Consider the following 17052-nt stretch of genomic DNA (forward strand, 5'->3'; position numbering starts at 1 on the left):
ATCTGTTGGGGCCCTCCTAGGAGCATACAGGAAGTGCTTCATAACTGTCTGCCTGAGGATGAAAATGGGGTCACTAATCCACCTGCTTCCCTCCTACATTGCATAAGGACTGCTCCGTGGGATGTTAACTCCCTCGCATTTCCAGATGTGCCCAAGCATAAATGCTGAGCAGGTACCCATGGATGCCCTGCCTCATGACGTTCGAGAAACCCTAGGGTGGCAAGTGAGTGAGGAAGTGCAGCTGGGGGACAGCACCTCAGACCCCACCGGCAATGGCTGCAGTGCAAGGTAGGTTGCAAAGGTGTGAGGTGGGACACAAGCAGTGTGAATGTAGGATCTCTCCCATGACACGGGTGTGCAGAGAGGTGCATCGGGGGAGGAAGTCCACGTACACAACTGCTGTGACAGACCAGGTGAACAGTAGTGAGGGAGGAAACCAAATCACTTCGAGGGGGAGGGATGGAGAGGCAACATGTTAGAGAGGGCTGGGGGGCCGAATCCACAGGGCCTGGTGTCTGGACGTGGGAGATGGAGGTGCAGAAGTGATTGGAGTGATGGCCAGGTGTCCACTGGGGGCAGCTAGGCAGACGGTGAGGCGGCTCACCCGAACAGGGAACTGAAAAGGGGAAGGAGGCATGTCTATTTCCTTGAAATGGGGCAGGGGGTGGGGGTTTCCTTTTCCAGGTAGAGAGAAAATGAGTCCCCAGCTTTCCTATAAGCCTCTACTAAGCGACTCACTGCATGAAAGAGAAAAAAATTCCAAATCATGAGATGATTCCAAAATTGGGGCTGGGGTAGGGGTGTTTGCACGGGACTTGCTGTTTTTTTTTTCCTTCTCCATTTTCTCTTGCATCTACAGAGCTTCCACCTTCTCCCCTGTCTTGTAGACTCATAGACACTCAAAGCTGGAACGACCTTGTCTTTTTGCAGATGACAAAGCTGACCACAAGGAAGAGATATACCTGTGTATCAGAATGCTGGCTAGAATCCAGACCCAATTCTCGTTCCTGCACCCCTCACCTGGACCTCCCCTGGACCCCATTTTTGTACACCATCAGCTTTCTCATCCTAGAATGAGCCAAGGCACACTTGGAGACTTCGGGCCAGCATCTCTTACTGAAACAAGCCAACAAACAAAAAGTTTGGCTTGTGTACAGCCTTTAGAATAGCCAATGCCATTTTCTTCTCTTAAACTCCAGTTCTCTCCTTGCTTCATCCAGGATGAAACTGGTCCACAGAGAAGTAAAGCAATTTGCCCAAAGTCTCATGGTCTGAGGTGAGACCTAGGCCTGAAACCAGGTTTCTTCCTGGATCTTCCCTCAGTTGGAACATGGGTTAAAATCGTGTGTATACCCCTTGAGTGCTGTCTTCCTCTTCCCTCTCCTGTGATCTCTTTCACCAGATCATGCTGTTGCTCTCACACTTCCTCTAGCCAGTACATTCTGGAGGCTTTTCTGGATCATTTTGTCCCTTCAAAAAAGGACAAGAATGGTCTAAAGACTCCTTGCAGTTCAGACAACTGCTCTCATTGCTCCCTGCTGACACCACACGACACCCAGACGTGGGGGTAGCTCATGTGTACCCCAGCCCCTCTGGTTCTGCCCTCATGTTGAAAGCATCCTGACCACTGTGGTTGAGAGCACTCAGTATCCTGGAAGTCATGGCCTCTTTGGGGAATTGTACCCACCACTAGGCCATCCTTAACAGTTAGACAAGCCTTATTCATATTATGTTCCTTTGTTGATTAGCCTGGGGCCTGGCACAGGGTAGGTACTCAGTAAATATTTGTTGAATTAGTGCAGCGATAGATGAATACCTAAGTCAGTGATGCAACAAATGGGGATAGTATTCCTGCCCTTCATGGTAAAGATACGAAGTGAGTGAGAGCAGAACAGAGTATGAGGTGCTGGACAGATATGGACCATTATGCCCATGGGTTTAGTGTGTGTGCCCACATGGCCTGTGTTGGTGCCATATGTATGGCTGTTTGGGTGGCAGGGGTCGAAGAGAACCTTGCAGAGTGCCTGTGCTTATTGTTATGGAGGGAACCGTGTTGTAGTTTCCTAATACAGGTTGGCATAGAAAAGCTTTCAGAACATATTCAGATCAACAGGACAGATTCAAGCCAAAGCGCAGTCTGCCACTCTCTTAGTAGGTCACCTGGAAATTCCAAAGGGTTCCAGATGATCTTAATTTCTTATCTGCACTCAACTCCTTGGAGTCCCGATTTTCTCAACGATAAATGGAGACCAGGAGTGGTTGTGTTAGGATGACAGAGTGGGGAGGATGTACAGCTGGAAGGCACCCGTCCTGGTGTTGGACCCCTGGCCAATGAGAAGTAAGCCACAGTGGTGCTGGTGATGGTAATGATATTGACGAGGCTGATGATCGATCGCTCTCCAAACCCACTGCAGCACCTGACTTGTAGATCAAGCTAAGTAATATTTGTTGCAGAACAAATAAAGCCACCTCCCCCAGGAGAACTGAATCGGGCAAGAGTGATAAACATGTGGAGTGAGTTACTCAGGAAAGCAATTGCGGCCAAGACTCTAAATGAGTTCATGAGAAATCAGGTTTGTTTCTTTCTAAGAGATGGATGAAAAATATGGTGAAAATAAACAGGAAACTGGGATCCTGATGAACCAGAAAGAAGGGCAGTAATTGAAAAAAACCAGATGATTTCTTCTTTTTCTTAGCATCGGGTCCATCCCACAACAAATAGGGAAAAGCTTCCTATGAATGATACTGTGGTCATTTCAGTAGGCTGGGCTGCAAGGCATGCTGGGATCTCAGGGATCTTTTGGGATCCTTTGAGATCTGCTGGCTGGGTAACTAACAAAGAGGTGACATAAGGTCAGTCCTTGAGGAAGTACGGCAGAGAAGAATGCAGGGAATTCTAAGTGCCCATCAGACTGTCTAGAGCCTTGGGTATGACTTGTCATGCTCTGTGCATTGTGACTACCCTACCCCAGGGACAACTGATTAGACCAAGATTCACTCTCTGGCTAGAATCTCAATATCAGGTAATGAGCAGCAGCCTTGAGAATCTGATTTGACCATCTACCCTCCAGGAATATCCATATTATATGCTGATAAAGGGACATGATCGGATTCTCTTTAGTGAAGTTATGAATATGGCATATAGAGAAAAATCAGTGAAAAAGAGTAGAAATAGCAGAATAATGTGTGGGTAGAGGCAGAAACAACTGGACATAGACACACGGAAAGGAGCACTGGAAGATGGAGTACCAGAACAGGAAGCCCAATGACTACTTCTAAAGACAAAATTTCCAGGCTGCTTGCGACTGTCTCTTGTGCCATGGCCCATCATGGGAGCCATTATCCTTGAAGCCTGGCAGAGCAGCTGCCTGTTTCTGGGACTTCCTTGTGTCCCTGAGTATCACAAAACCTCTGTATTCAAGGCAACTTGGCTTTTTGTGATTTGCCATCTGAGACACCTGTCTACGTGTTCTATTTCAGGCTTGCGGGGCACCTACACTGAGATCTACAGGGAAGGTCTGCAGATGAGAGCCCAGGGCCAGGTGTTTCATTCCTCTGATATGCATGCACCATAGTTCACTCTGGGTCGGCCTGGTTTGGGAAAGAGCCCCATCCATTGACAGAAGGCCTGGGTTGGTGAGGAGATCCCAGGACTCAGAAAGAAGTCAATCTGAAGGAGATAGGTCTTCAGAACCCCAGCTGATAGACCTAAGATGTCAGACCAGGAATTTGTCCAAGCAGGAGATGGGATTCATGTTGTGAGGGAGAGTGAGGCCTGTGATATTAGTGGGTATCTCTTCTCTTAGATGGGGGTGTCCTCTAAGCAGTCCATGGGCACAGAGCTGCCCATTGGCTACAGCCAGGCTCACCAGACACTAGACACTGTTGGCAGTGACTGGTGGCAGGTCATTGCCCTTGGAGAGGGGTGGCAGGACCCCTCTTAGAGTTGCCTTGTTGTTGTACCATGCTCCTCAGTTATGAACAACACTGCTAAGGTGACTCAGGCAGGGTAGGGATGGGCTTATAAGCTGAAGGCTCCATGGGTTGCTGGAGAGTTGGCCTGAGAAGGCAGGAGCTGACAGTGGCCCTTGGGTTTACGCATTTTGTACAGACACTGGTGAGATATATTCTCTGCTCTTCTCTAAGCTGTGGTGTTCGAAAGACCATGTCCCAGGCTTCTCTGTATTTCCAGCATCCAGCATAGTGCAAGGCATGTGGGAGGACTCAGTAAATCATTGCTGAATGTACGAATAAATCGTTTAGTGCTGGGGAAATCATACTGTCCTAAGAAAAGCACAAATCTAAGACTCCCAATATTATACTCTTCAACGTGAGACCTTCTCGAGTAATCAAAGGCAGGGTACATTAATACACTTGAGGCTTGAAGCAGAGGCAGCTGTGACATGAAAAAATAATTTCTTATCTGGAGATGCTGGTTCAAATCCTGCCTTTAGCAGTCACTAGCTGGGGGCCTAATGGAGCCCTACCCAACATCGCTGTGCCTGTCTCCTCATCTGTAAAACGAGGAGATAAAGCCCATTCATGGGGTGCCAGAGGGTTTGGTGGGACGACATGTAAGAAAATAACCCACAGCACAGCTTGATAAATGTTTGTTGAATGGCAAATGCCATCGTGGTGACTAAAGTTCACCATGGCTCAGTTCTGCTTTTTTGCCTTGACTCATCCCCCTGTTGTCTGCCAGGAACCACCCTGTGCTCAGCCCGGTTCTTTCTTAAACTAAGAGGGACATTCACAAGGCTGGCTGGCATCTGGGAGGAAAGCCACCCTTGATCATCTACTGCCCAGGCTTGGGAGATGGGCAGTAATAGACAGACAGACTCCCAAAGGGGGAGTCCTGGACAATGAACGTGTGAATCCGTCACTGAAGCTGCTTCTTGGGGAGAGTATGGGCACATCTAGAGGGGAGGATGCAGCAGAGTCAGCGGACTGGCATGCCATGGAGGCAGGGGATTCTTATTCTAGCCATGCCTCTGAGCTTGTGCAGGTGTCCTTTGGGTTAGAGGAGCCATGAGTTTGGTTTGCTAAATACACGATTAAATAAGGCAAGAGACAGGCAGAGATGAAGGTTATGTATTAATAAAGTGATATATTGGGAAAAGGCCATGATAACTACCTTATTATCTTTCCTGAGAAAATTGTGGACAATGCCACAGATTTCAACTGCAGAGAGCATGAGGACTCACAGGGAGGACTGCAGGATGACAGCAGGCAGGGATTCATAACTGTGTGTATCAACCGGACAGTCTGAGCCAGGCTCTTTCTGCATAGTGTCTCTCATCCACGCTCTATCCCACATAGTAGAGGTTATTGTCCCTATTTTAGTGAAATGGACACTGATGATCACATTTGCTAAGCAGTTCACCTAAATCCATAACATTGTTGAATGTCAGAGCTGGGACCCGTGCATCCAAAGGGTATTATTCTACTGAACCACACTGCCCAGGGACCATTCTGATTTATAATTACATTTCAATGTAAATGTTATATACTTATCCCGTCAAAAGTTGGAGGAGCAGGACCCTTTTATTTAAAGAGGGTGTTAGGAATACTCTAACCAATTTTCTGTTGCACCTCACCACTCTGTGTATTAGGCATGTCACCACAATGACACAGTTGTCCAATTCATGTTTCTATTGAGAGGTTCTATTATCTTTGATCTCTCCAAAGCATGACATTCCTATACATTCATGTATATTACAATGGAAGCCCTCCTAGGCACCAGGCACTGTGCAATGGAGAACCACTGGTCCAAATTGCAGGAAACCAAGCTGGTTTTATCTGTAGAGACATGTTAATGTTTAGAGTCTCTTTGTGTGTCGTAATTAGCTAACATTTGTAGTGAACTTCATAATTCAAACAGCATCTTCACACTCATGCTCTCATTTGATCTTTGGCACAATCTGGTAAAGACATACAGGTCAGAGAGTGTTACATTTAAGTCAAGGTTCAGAGGGATTTGAATGACTTGTTTCAGATTGTTAAACCTGAGAAGTAAGGAATTGGCTTTCTGTCTCTTAAATTTCTTAAATTCAAATTGTTTATGTTTTCGAATCTCAATTTCTATGAAGTTTGAGATGCATGTTTTTCTTTTCCTTTTTTAAATCAATTTTTATTTTTTTCAACCACATAATGTATGAGTATGATTTTTTTTAAAAATCAAATGCCACTAAAGGTCTTACAATAAAGACTAGTGATCTCTTCTCTCTCTGTCCCTATTTACCAGTTCCAATGCCATATTCAGACATTTCACCTAGTGTAACTGTTTTTTAATATATATTTCTGAGTAAAATTTGTATGCCATTTTTAATATATCGGTTTGAGACTTCTGCTGAGTGAAACATGATTGCTGCCATTATCCTGCTATGGGGACTGAGTAATCAGTTCTCGTACATGATCATCCAGCTGGGTGTGCAGTGAGATTTCATCATGGTTTTTGATTTGCATGTTCTGTAAAGGCTAATGATGTTGGGCATCTTTTCATGTGCTTATTGGCTACTTGTACAGTTTCTTCAGAGAAATGTCTCTTCAGATCATTTGTTTATTTTTAAACTGGGTGGTTGTTTTATTATTGAGTTGTAAGACTTCTTTGATCTATTCTGGATAGAAGGCCCTCGTCAGATACATGAATTGTAAATATGTTCTCCTTAGCTGTAGGTTATTTTTTCACTTTCTTAATAGTTTTAAATTTTGAGCAAGTCTAATTTATCTGTATTTTCTTCTGTTGCTTGTGCTTTTGGTGTCATAGATAAGACTTTGCCTAACCCATGGTAATTAAAATTTATTACCATAATTTCTTCCAAGAGTTATATATAGTTATAGTTCTTACATTTAGGTATATGCAAATGCTGAGTTATTTTTTGTATACAGTGTTATTAAATTTATTTTTAGACTGTTTACATCATTTGATTTATAAAATGATTTTTTCTATTAATATTTCAATGACCTATAGAAGTTATATAGAGAAGTTGTTGATTTTTATATATTTATTTGCAACCAGTAACCATTCTGAACCCTATTGTTTAGTTGTTGTTTTTTCTTTTGGGGTTAAGAAACAGAAAATGATAACTGGTTTTTATTTTTTTTTTAAATTTTTTTGGGGAGGACTGTTTTTCACTTTATTATTTTTTTTATTATATTATGTTAGTCACCATACAGTACATCCCTGGTTTTTGATGTAAAGTTCGATGATTCATTAGTTGCGTATAACACCCAGTGCACCATGCAATACGTGCCCTCCTTACTACCCATCACCAGCCTATCCCTGACAACTGGTTTTTAAATACCTTTGTTAATATCTATATCTCTTTGTACTTTATTTCACAGACTTGAACCTCCAGAACAGCTTTAAATAATAACATATGAGAGTGAATGTCTGTGCTTTGTTCTTGAATTTAATGATGATCCACTTGCTGTTTAATTATTAATTTTTAAATTGACTTCTCACATTCCTCTTTTTTAAAAAAAAGTTTTAAGTAGTCTTCATACCCAGCATGTGGGGCTTGAACTCATGACACTGAGATCAAGACCTGAGCTGACATCAAGAATCTGATGCTTAACTGACTGAGCCACCTAGGCACCCCAACTTCTCACATTCTTTAACATGTAAGAACTATCCTTCTGTTCCTTCTGTACTATTTCTAGTTTAATCAGGGCAGTTTGGTAAATTTCATCAAGATGATCATTTTTTTTCTCCTTTAATGTAATGTAATGGTGTAATGCAACATTATCAGTATTGAACCATCCTTGCATTTCTGGACAGAATCTTGCTTGGTCAGATGTCTTATTCTTTTAAGATACTGCTGGTTTGGATCTGCTCACATTTGAGTTATTATACTTGCACAGATGATATTGCCCAACATTAATCTATGCCAAATTATGTTTCTTGAGCCAAGCCAAACAACATGAAGAAAGTAAGGGGGAGGTTAGCAAGAGAAGCCTAGATGGAATTTCAAGATTTCATTTCTATTCATTTTGGATAACCCAGCCACTGCCCATCTGACAAAGTGCTTATTCTATACCACAGTTTCTCACTCCAAGATCCCACCACTATTTTAACAAAGCACGGAAAGAAAGTGCTGAAGCATCATAGGACAGTCTCAGTAACACAAAACTGCAATAGCACAATAGTTATACCACCGTTTGTTGTTTCCAACATGTCATACTGTACTTGACATTACATATATTATTTCTTCCTCTCCTCTTCCTCCTCCTTCCCCTCTGCTGCTGCTTCTCCTTCCCCCCTCCTCCCTTTCCTCCTCCTCCACTTCCTCCACCCCTTCTTATTCTTGGCAAGAAAACATATTGTCATATTAATTTGTGTTTTCTGTTTGGCAGGAGATTGAACAATTGTCTAGAACATGTTCCCTCACTTTGGCAAGTTTATCAAAAGCTTTTGTGTTGCAGCCCTGCAGAGGAAAGGCATCTAAAAGACACCGTCATACCTATTCCCACCCTCAGGCCTTTGTTTGAGATACTTATTGGGGGAAGTTAGTGTTTGGGGTGGAGGAGAAGGCAGAACTGGCCCTACAAGGTAAACAAAGGTTATCATCCCAGAGTCTGGGGGTGGGGAAGCATGTTGCGGCAGGTCCCATAAGTGACAGGAACTCATGCAGCATCCTGAGAAGTGCCAGGATCTCTGACAGAGTGGTGCATGGATTCCACAGAATTGACCACTGAGAGTCAACATCTTGGGATCCTTACAAAATAGCCAAGCACTCATGCTTAGCATGATGGCAGAGAATTTCCTGTTTGAGAATGCAAACATTTTCATTTTTCTATCTCAGTGAATAGCTACGGAATTGAGAACAGAGTACATTCTTCCATTTTTCAGGCACCATGAAAGACCCCTCAATCTTTGTACATAGCCTAGAAAGAAGATGAGAGTTTCCTCCCAACTCCACTTTATAAAGTAGTGGTTTGCTTCTTCCATGTCAGTGTTGGGGAGCAAATTCCTGTCTTCTATTTATACAACTCTCATTCGAAACTTAGGAAGTTTGGGGGGTTAAAAAAATCATTATTCCCATTTCCAAGTAAGGAAACTAATACCCAGAGAGGTTAAGTAACTTGTCCAAGGTCATGTTATCATTTTTTAAAAAAGAGAGAGAGAGAACATGCAAGGGGGAGGGGCAGAGGGAGAATGAGAGAGAAACTCAAGCAGACCCCATGCTGAGCACAGAGCCTGACAGGGGGCTCAATCCCACAACCCTGAGATCAAGATCTGAGCTGAAACCAAGAGTTCGATGCTCAACGAACTGCACCACCCAGGCGCCCCAAGTCATGATATCATTTTAAGCTGTCCTGAGTTCAGAAACCATGGCTCAGTAATTACACTATGTTGTCTTACATAAAAAGAGAGAGAAAGAGAGAGAGCTATTTTTTATTGGAGGGACTACTTTGTGCCAGGCAAAAGGCTAAATGCCCTATATATATATATGTACCTATGTATATAGATATAAATGGATATATAAATATATGCATTTATTAATTAGCTTATATAATCTCCATTCCCTACAAGAAACTTTCAAGGAAGGTCTTCCTATTATATTAATCATCTCATCTTATCATAAAGCAAAAGACGGAGAGTCATGCTGTTAGTATCCAGCTTCAGCTCTGGTGCTAACTCTGCATTTCATTTCCTTCATCTGTGACATGAGCATAGCAAAACTTGCCTTTCTATGTTATTGTGGGTATTGAGTGAGGTATTGGAAATAGTAGATCTTGCTAACTGTAAAAAGATGTGCACACGTGGACCTCGCCTTCTATTGAGACTTGCAGGCTGTATTGGTCATCTCGACTGAGAGCTTCTCTCAGCAGTTACCAGGATACTGAGACATACATTACAATGCAAAGGGGACCAAGACGCCAGGAGTTGGACACTGGCCTTGGAAACTGATTGTTTACATTTGTTTGTAGTCTCCTTGAAGCAGAGGTTAGGTCATAGTTCTTCAGACCTGGCAAAGTAAGCTGGAAACTGCTTGTGGCCAGGCACCCAATCTGATTGCTTCTTTCTGGTCCTTCCCTGTGTTCAGGGGAGACAGACGACAAGATGAGCTCTCATCACCACACCAAGGAATCTCCCTCTGGCAGCTCTTCCAGGCAACAGAAATTGTTGAAGATTTCTATGTGTGGTCCATCCACAGAGCCGTGCTCTTCCAGGAGAAATCAAGCCCTCATGAGGAAGTTCCAAAGAGACTTGCTGTGCAGGTGTCTGCACTCAGAATGCCATGAAGGCACATGTCTGTGGTCTGAGGTTTGCTGCTTGGTGTTGGCTATAAAGAGTTGCTCAGGACAAACTCTTAATCCAAGCTAGTGAGGAAGGGATCTAAAGTATTTGTGAAAGAGTTACTACAGTCAGCCTCATTGGGGTCATAGCTCTGAAGCACCCCAAAAAGGCAGCCATACGATGTCACAGGCAATGGGAGGTCCCAGGGGAAAAGCAGTAGGAAACCACTGAGATTTACAGAGACTTCTTTTTCATCAATACTGGGAAAGTGGGTCTGGGAAAGAAGGCATTTGGGAGACAACAAAAGCACCATGAGGATAGAGATCTATCTTTCAGTCTTCTCACGCTATAATCCAGGTATTGACAACGCCTGGGGCATACTTGACATGCTATAAATATTGGCTGGTAACTGACTGAATGAGTCTTTTGGCAGTGAGAGGGGGTGGTTCTGCCTGCTATAAGTCTGTGTATAATTTAACAATTCCTTCTCGTGAAAGAATAAATACTGCACTAATCCACGTTTTTTTTCTCATCGAGAATTACGATGCGCGGTATGAAAGGAGAAACAGTCCGAGGCATAGAATCAGAAGTCCCGGGTCTTAATCTTGACTCTTCCTCTGACCAGTGGGGTGGCCACGGAGAAGGCACATAAAGATTTTGAATTTCAATTTCCTTATCTGGGAATTGAGAGTAATCATTCCTACCTCATGAGGCTTTGTTTTTTTCATAATTCAGTGAAAAAAAAAATGTGCGTGATCTGCTGGTACAGTTTCCAGGAGGTGGCAGTTAGGAGAGAGCACACGCTCTGGCGTCAGCATATATTCCCATTCTGGGTCTGTGCTCACGAGCTGAGTGTCCTTGGGCTGCTTGCTTCACTTTTGTGTCTCCTCTTCTTCATCTCTAAAAAACGGGTAGTAATATCTGTTGCATAGGGTTGAAGGGATCATTGATGTAAAGTGCTAATATGTTGCCTAGAATATGACAAGCGCTTTATTGTGATTATTGTTACTATTAGAAAAAGAAGAACTTTTCATTTGCATAGCAGCTTTTGATAAGATAAAGAAGCTTACTGTTTCTTAAGGATTTTTTTTAAAATACACTTTTAAGAAACATAGCCACCCCATGCCGCTGAGTATTCACTACAGAATTTCAGTGCAGCCTGGCATTTTTCTTCTTTTGGAATAGAACCATGAAGACATGGAAGGACTTTATAGAATGCACAGCATCCTCTGCTCTTCCCCAGGTCTTCAGGATATAATACAAATTCATGATGGATTTAAGAAAGAAGTGTAAACCAAGGGGCACTTATCACATTGAGACAACATGGGCTGTCTTTCCAGTGCGATCTCACAGAGAATTCCCAGGTCATACAAGGTTGCTGTGTTTGAGTTTCCCATCTCTCAAAAGGGGATTCCTGATTCATACTGTTAGGGGGAGGCTCAAAATACATGGTCTACATGGAAAAGACTTTTTTTCTTTTTTTAAAAAATTTTTTATTATATTGTGTTAGTCACCATACAGTACATCCTTAGTTTTTGATGTGGTGTTCCATGATTCATTGTTTGCGTTTAACACCCAGTGCTCCATGCAATATGCGCCTCCCTTGATTGGGATAGGCCGGTGATGGAAAAGCTTTTTAACTGGAAGAAGACTGATACCAATACTATGATGTGGTCTTCAGGGCAAATCCCTCATGCTCCCCCCTTCTGGGTCCCTGGCGGTTGAAAACATCCTCTTTACTGCTCACTAAATCTTCCACAGCCCACAGAAAACAGGCTCTCTCTCTACCTTGGTCTCTGCCCACAGGAAACTGCAGCATTTTCATGATCTTCTACCTAATAGCTGACATCTCCCTTCTTACTCTAACGCAAAGAAACTGCTCACAGAAATTCTGAAGGTCAGAATTCTCAATCACACACTCCTGCTGCTTTGCAATTTTAAGGACGTACAAACGGCATTCCCATAGGAAAGACTGTTCCCCAGAGCTGGCTCAAACCCCAGGGCCACCTCCCTTCCCTACCTTTCTACCCTTTTCCTCTTGCTTTCTATGAGGCCCTGGATGTTTGAAACAATCCCCAGGTTAAGGGGCTGGGGAGGGGAGCACAACCTAGAGGACCCAGAACTGGAGCAGGTTCCTGTCTTGGCCCCAGAGGGCTCAAGACCCAGACACTTAGGTAAGCCAGGCTCCTTGTGGGCAAGCCTGGGTCCAAATACCTATTGTAACCTATTGTTTTACCTGAATGCTATTCTCTGGCTAACTTTATTCTTGCAACATTGCGAGGTAGGAATAATTTGCCAGTTTTCCAGGTTAGAGAATGGAGGGACAGAGAAGTTAAGTGACCTATCTGAAATCACACAGCTGGTAAGTGGCAGAGCAGGAATTCAAATGCACATCTGCCTGAAGCTCAACCATGGGTTCTTTGCGCCCATCACGAACTACCTCCAGAACATAAGAGGAGATAAGTTTGTGGGCTGAATCCCAGAAATATTTTGCCTTGGTAGTAAAGACATTTTCCAAATGAGAGTAGAGTATTAATAAATAATTTCCCAAGGAGATGTGAATGCCGGGAATGCTGGTGAGAGCACTACATGAAAATCAGCAACCGTATCAGCTGGGCAGTTTTCCTCCTGAATCTTCTTGTCTCAAAGACCCAGAGGTTATTTCTGATTACATCAGCAGCTGCACAGATCCAGTTTAGGAATCCTGAAACCACATATGTGACTCACATGTCGTTGTTATAACAGTAGGAAACACATTAACTCAGCTTTAAAGAGCGTTCATTGAAAAGTTGGGCTTCCAGAAACCAGTTTCTCGGTTTGTGAAGCACACAATCTAAGCCTTTCTCCTGATGACAGTGTCATACTGGGAGGCTGTACATTATGTGACCTGACAGCTTAACAAGACTATATTTGCTTTTGCAGACTCTGTGTTCTAGCACATTCCATTGAACTTATAGCAGGTGACTAATGCGTATTTCACCACCATGACATTTTGAGTTGCAAGCCATAGGGATGGTCATTGGATCGAATAATACACTAAAAATGTTTTTAAAAACTTGTATTACAAAATCATTCTGTGGAAATCATAAACAAAAGCTCTTTCAGTCTGGTTGGGGCAAACAATACTGCTGTTCTGTTATAGACATTTCTGAACGAGAGAAGGTGTCACTTCTCTTCTCCAAGTACATGCTGTTGATTCTTTTTATAGATATTATGTGCTTAAAATCAGGGTTTTTCCAGAGCTGGATCATCAAGGTGGGTGGGGTCTCAGAAATACTTGACATTCTGCAGTGTTCACATGGGAGTTGAAGACCCAAAGTGTATTCGAGGGGACAGGAACTGGGGCAGGGCAGAAATTATTAGATTCAGCCAAACTTGAGTTCATTGTCAAGTTCTACCCCTGTCCTGGCTGTATGATCTTGGAAGAGTCACTGAGCTTCTTGGTACCTCAGTTTCCTTGTATCTAAAATGGGGAAAATAATTTTATTCCACAGGGAGCCCTGCGAGGATTAAAATAAGATGATGGATGGAAAGCGCCCGGTACATTGTAAGTGCTCAGATATGTGGTTGTGTTCATTTCCTTGTCTCTGTGGGAGTAGAGAACAACCAGATAAATACTGAAACAAGTTCTCTAGTCAAGACACAGGGGCTGCCACAGAGCCTGGGGGGAAGAAATTTGGTGGGGCCAGAGTTACTGGAGGGGAGGGAGGGAGAACCCAGCAGCTCTCACTTACTGAATGCCTGCCACCTTGTGCCAGGGATTAGAGTGGGTGTCGGACAAAACACTATTAAGTTCTGTTAAAAGACATGAGAGTCTAACTTGTGTGAACTGGTTTGACTTAAGAGCTCTGCTCTTTGGGGTTTTCTGTCTCCTACTTTTTTAGGTGATATAGGGAGAAGGGGGAAAGGAACATATGCTTTTATTTACTTGAGGGAGGAAAAGAGAGAGAGAGAGGAAAAAAAACCAGAAACTAATGTTGGGCCATTAAAACTCTGGTAAAAACTGAAATGGCAGTGCCTTGAGATTTTCTTGTCATGTTAATAGGTTCTTGGGTATAAAATGATGGAGCACCAGGGGTCTAGTAGTTCTTATTGGAAAATTAAATAAGAATATACCCACAAAGATGAAGACCTGATTTGATAGCTCTCTAGATTTGGGCTTGTTTACTATAAAGAAAGTAAAAGCAGCTTGACTTGAGTTTGTATTTGGCTTTGCAAGGAGCTTTATGTGGGTGATTTTGCATATACACACACACTGCCTTCCCAGAAATGTCAGCATCTGCAGAACTGGGAGACATGCTCTGGTTTGCTCATAAAAGTCTTTATCGTCTTTTAGAAAGCGATTCAACTGGTCTTGATGGGCCGCTGGATAGAAAACTCTAGTGAAAGAGAAAACTCATATGCACACAGAGGCTCAGCAAACATGGCTTTGCAAGAGCCTCTATAAAGTGGCTTCAAAAGATTTATTTGAACAGTGTCCATCACAATGTGGATGCATGCCAAAGAGCCTGTGTGGACCTAAACTGCATTATATCTACTCAGTGGGGTGTGTGATGAGGCAGAACTTTCTCAGGCCCACCCTACCCTGAGAACTCCATTAAAAGTTTGTTGACCATTTCTCACTGTAGAGATACCACATTAGAGGTACATAAAGCCTAGGGCCCAAACTCACTGGGGGTGACATGGGTGAATGAGTGGACATATTGATGTTCTGTCCAGATTCCCTCAGATCCCTTTTACATTTCTAGGCACTCCTTCTCTGGTTTTTGGTGCCTTTGTTTCTAACAGATGACTTCCTTGGGATACTGGAGCCATTTTGCCCCACAGTGCAGACAGCTGGCTATCCCCAGGAGTTTACAATGCGCTGGGTGGTCCTTTGTTCATGATGAACTGGAGTGAAGAATCGGAACAGTCAACTCCCTTGCCTTGAATCGGGATGAACTCAGGTGTCATTTCTACTTCAAAGCCTCCTGTGGGATCATGCTGAGACTAGAATTTCCCTGGAATTGTACCCTTGTGTGCCTTCATTCCCTTCCCTCATTCTTTTTTCTATAGGTTCTTCTGGGAACATTTCCCTAATAAATCACTTGCATTTGAATTGTCATCTTAAGGTCTACTTCTAGGGAAACTGCCTTAAGGTAATGAATTAATCCAACTACTTCATATGGGAATGGTGTGTGTGTATATGTGTCTGTGTGTGCAATTTTAACTATTCTAAGCCTCATCTCATGACATAAAAGGGGCCTCTTTGGCAGAGAGATCTTATAGCTCTCCTAGGAAGGAAAAAGTTGATTCTTGCCATCCCTATATTGGGAGTGAGGCACGGATCCCTAGAATGGGATTACAGACTGTGGGTGGTTAGAGCTATATCTACGAGGAGATATGAAGAAGGTGGTACTTTGACTCACAGTAAATCGGGAGAGAGAGAGAGAGAGAGAGAGAGAGAGATTGAAGACACAGAGAGAGATTGAGAGAGAGAGCAAGAGTACCAGCAGCCTGGACTAGCATGGGTGATATAAAGTCAATTGAGACCCCTTGAGCAGCTACTGTTTCAAGCATTGGCAGATGGAAGAAGTCACAAATGTCTAACTTTACAAATGTGCGAAGCATACCAATTTCCTTGGGAATTCCTAGGAAATAATGGGGACCATGAGATCCTGATATTTTTCAAGAGAAAGCTACCAATTTAGGAGGCATTCGGACCATATCGTGACAGGTTTCTAATAATACCAACAATCCAAAGAAATACTATGCGTGTTTACAGACTCAGCTGCCTCTGGGAGTCAGGGGCTCACCATTTGTGGAAACACCCAAACAGAGATCGAGGAGCAGCTGATGGGCACATGGTAGCTGGAATTCCAGTGTCAACTGAGTGACAGAGGGAATCAACGAGGTGGTCCAGTGCCGTCAACTTTTTTAACTTCTGGTTTTATGACTTAGCCTTTGAAAGAATAAAGCTTATTTGGGCCCAGATCTTATTCATGCAAAGTAAACTTCAAATATATGATACATTTTCTTTTTAGTGTAAATGCTCACTCTAGGCTCTGAGCTGAGGTATCCAGAGCCTCTTCATCGCACAGTGACTGGAGCCCATTCTTTCTCTTGGAAATTGTCAAAGGAGCTAAGAACTCTGGGAGAGGTGGGAGGTAGGAAAGAAATCTCTCCTTACTTGGCTAGTATTGTCAAAGTCTAGAAAAGGATAACTACTGATGGAGGTTACCAAATGGTCCAGAAGAGAACGAGCGAATAGTTTCATGGAAAATGCTCAGCTCTAAACTCCTCTGTAACTTTTCATGAAACAGGGTGTTTACGGGAAGGAGAAAACATGTGTTCATGTCCTTGACCTTCCCTCATAGACAATGTGGTCTGGATAAGAGAGGGTTACGGGGTGTGTGGAGGACTCACTGCTTTCCCTCTCCATTCACCCAAAATCCCACTGGGATATTCTAATCTCCTTGGAACATGCTGCATTATCTGTACTTTTAGCACAGCTCACGTTTCAAATGGCAGGCTGTGGGGCGATCTGATTGTTTTATAGGCACAGCCAAGAGAGGAGCTCCGATTCCTTTCTCTTGGCCAGGTGCCCTCTTTGAGGGAGAAGACCTGTGGTGTATAGAGACCAGCCAAGTGCTTAAAGATTTCAGAAACTTCAAAGGCAGGGGAGGAGCCAGAAACAATAAAATGGAAAATGATAAACATTCAGCTTAAAGACGAGCCGAGTTTAAATCCCTGAGAAATTACTCTGAGCAGAGTGAGGGGCTGATTCTCAGAGGCCCGTGGCAACATTCCACAGCGTTACACAACATTCC

At 43.3% G+C, this 17052-nt stretch overlaps 1 long non-coding RNA gene across 1 annotated transcript; it reads left to right on the top strand.

Moving 5' to 3' along the window:
• Window positions 1–205: 205 nt before the first annotated feature.
• LOC109489181 lies at window positions 206–15298 on the top strand. Its single transcript, XR_002142132.2, has 3 exons — window positions 206–288; window positions 13738–13790; window positions 15032–15298. It is a non-coding gene; the product is annotated as an uncharacterized LOC109489181 (long non-coding RNA).
• The last annotated feature ends 1754 nt before the right edge of the window (window positions 15299–17052 follow it).

The sequence above is a fragment of the Ailuropoda melanoleuca genome, chromosome 7 (assembly GCF_002007445.2).
Source record: "Ailuropoda melanoleuca isolate Jingjing chromosome 7, ASM200744v2, whole genome shotgun sequence".
Taxonomy (NCBI): Eukaryota; Metazoa; Chordata; class Mammalia; order Carnivora; family Ursidae; genus Ailuropoda; species Ailuropoda melanoleuca.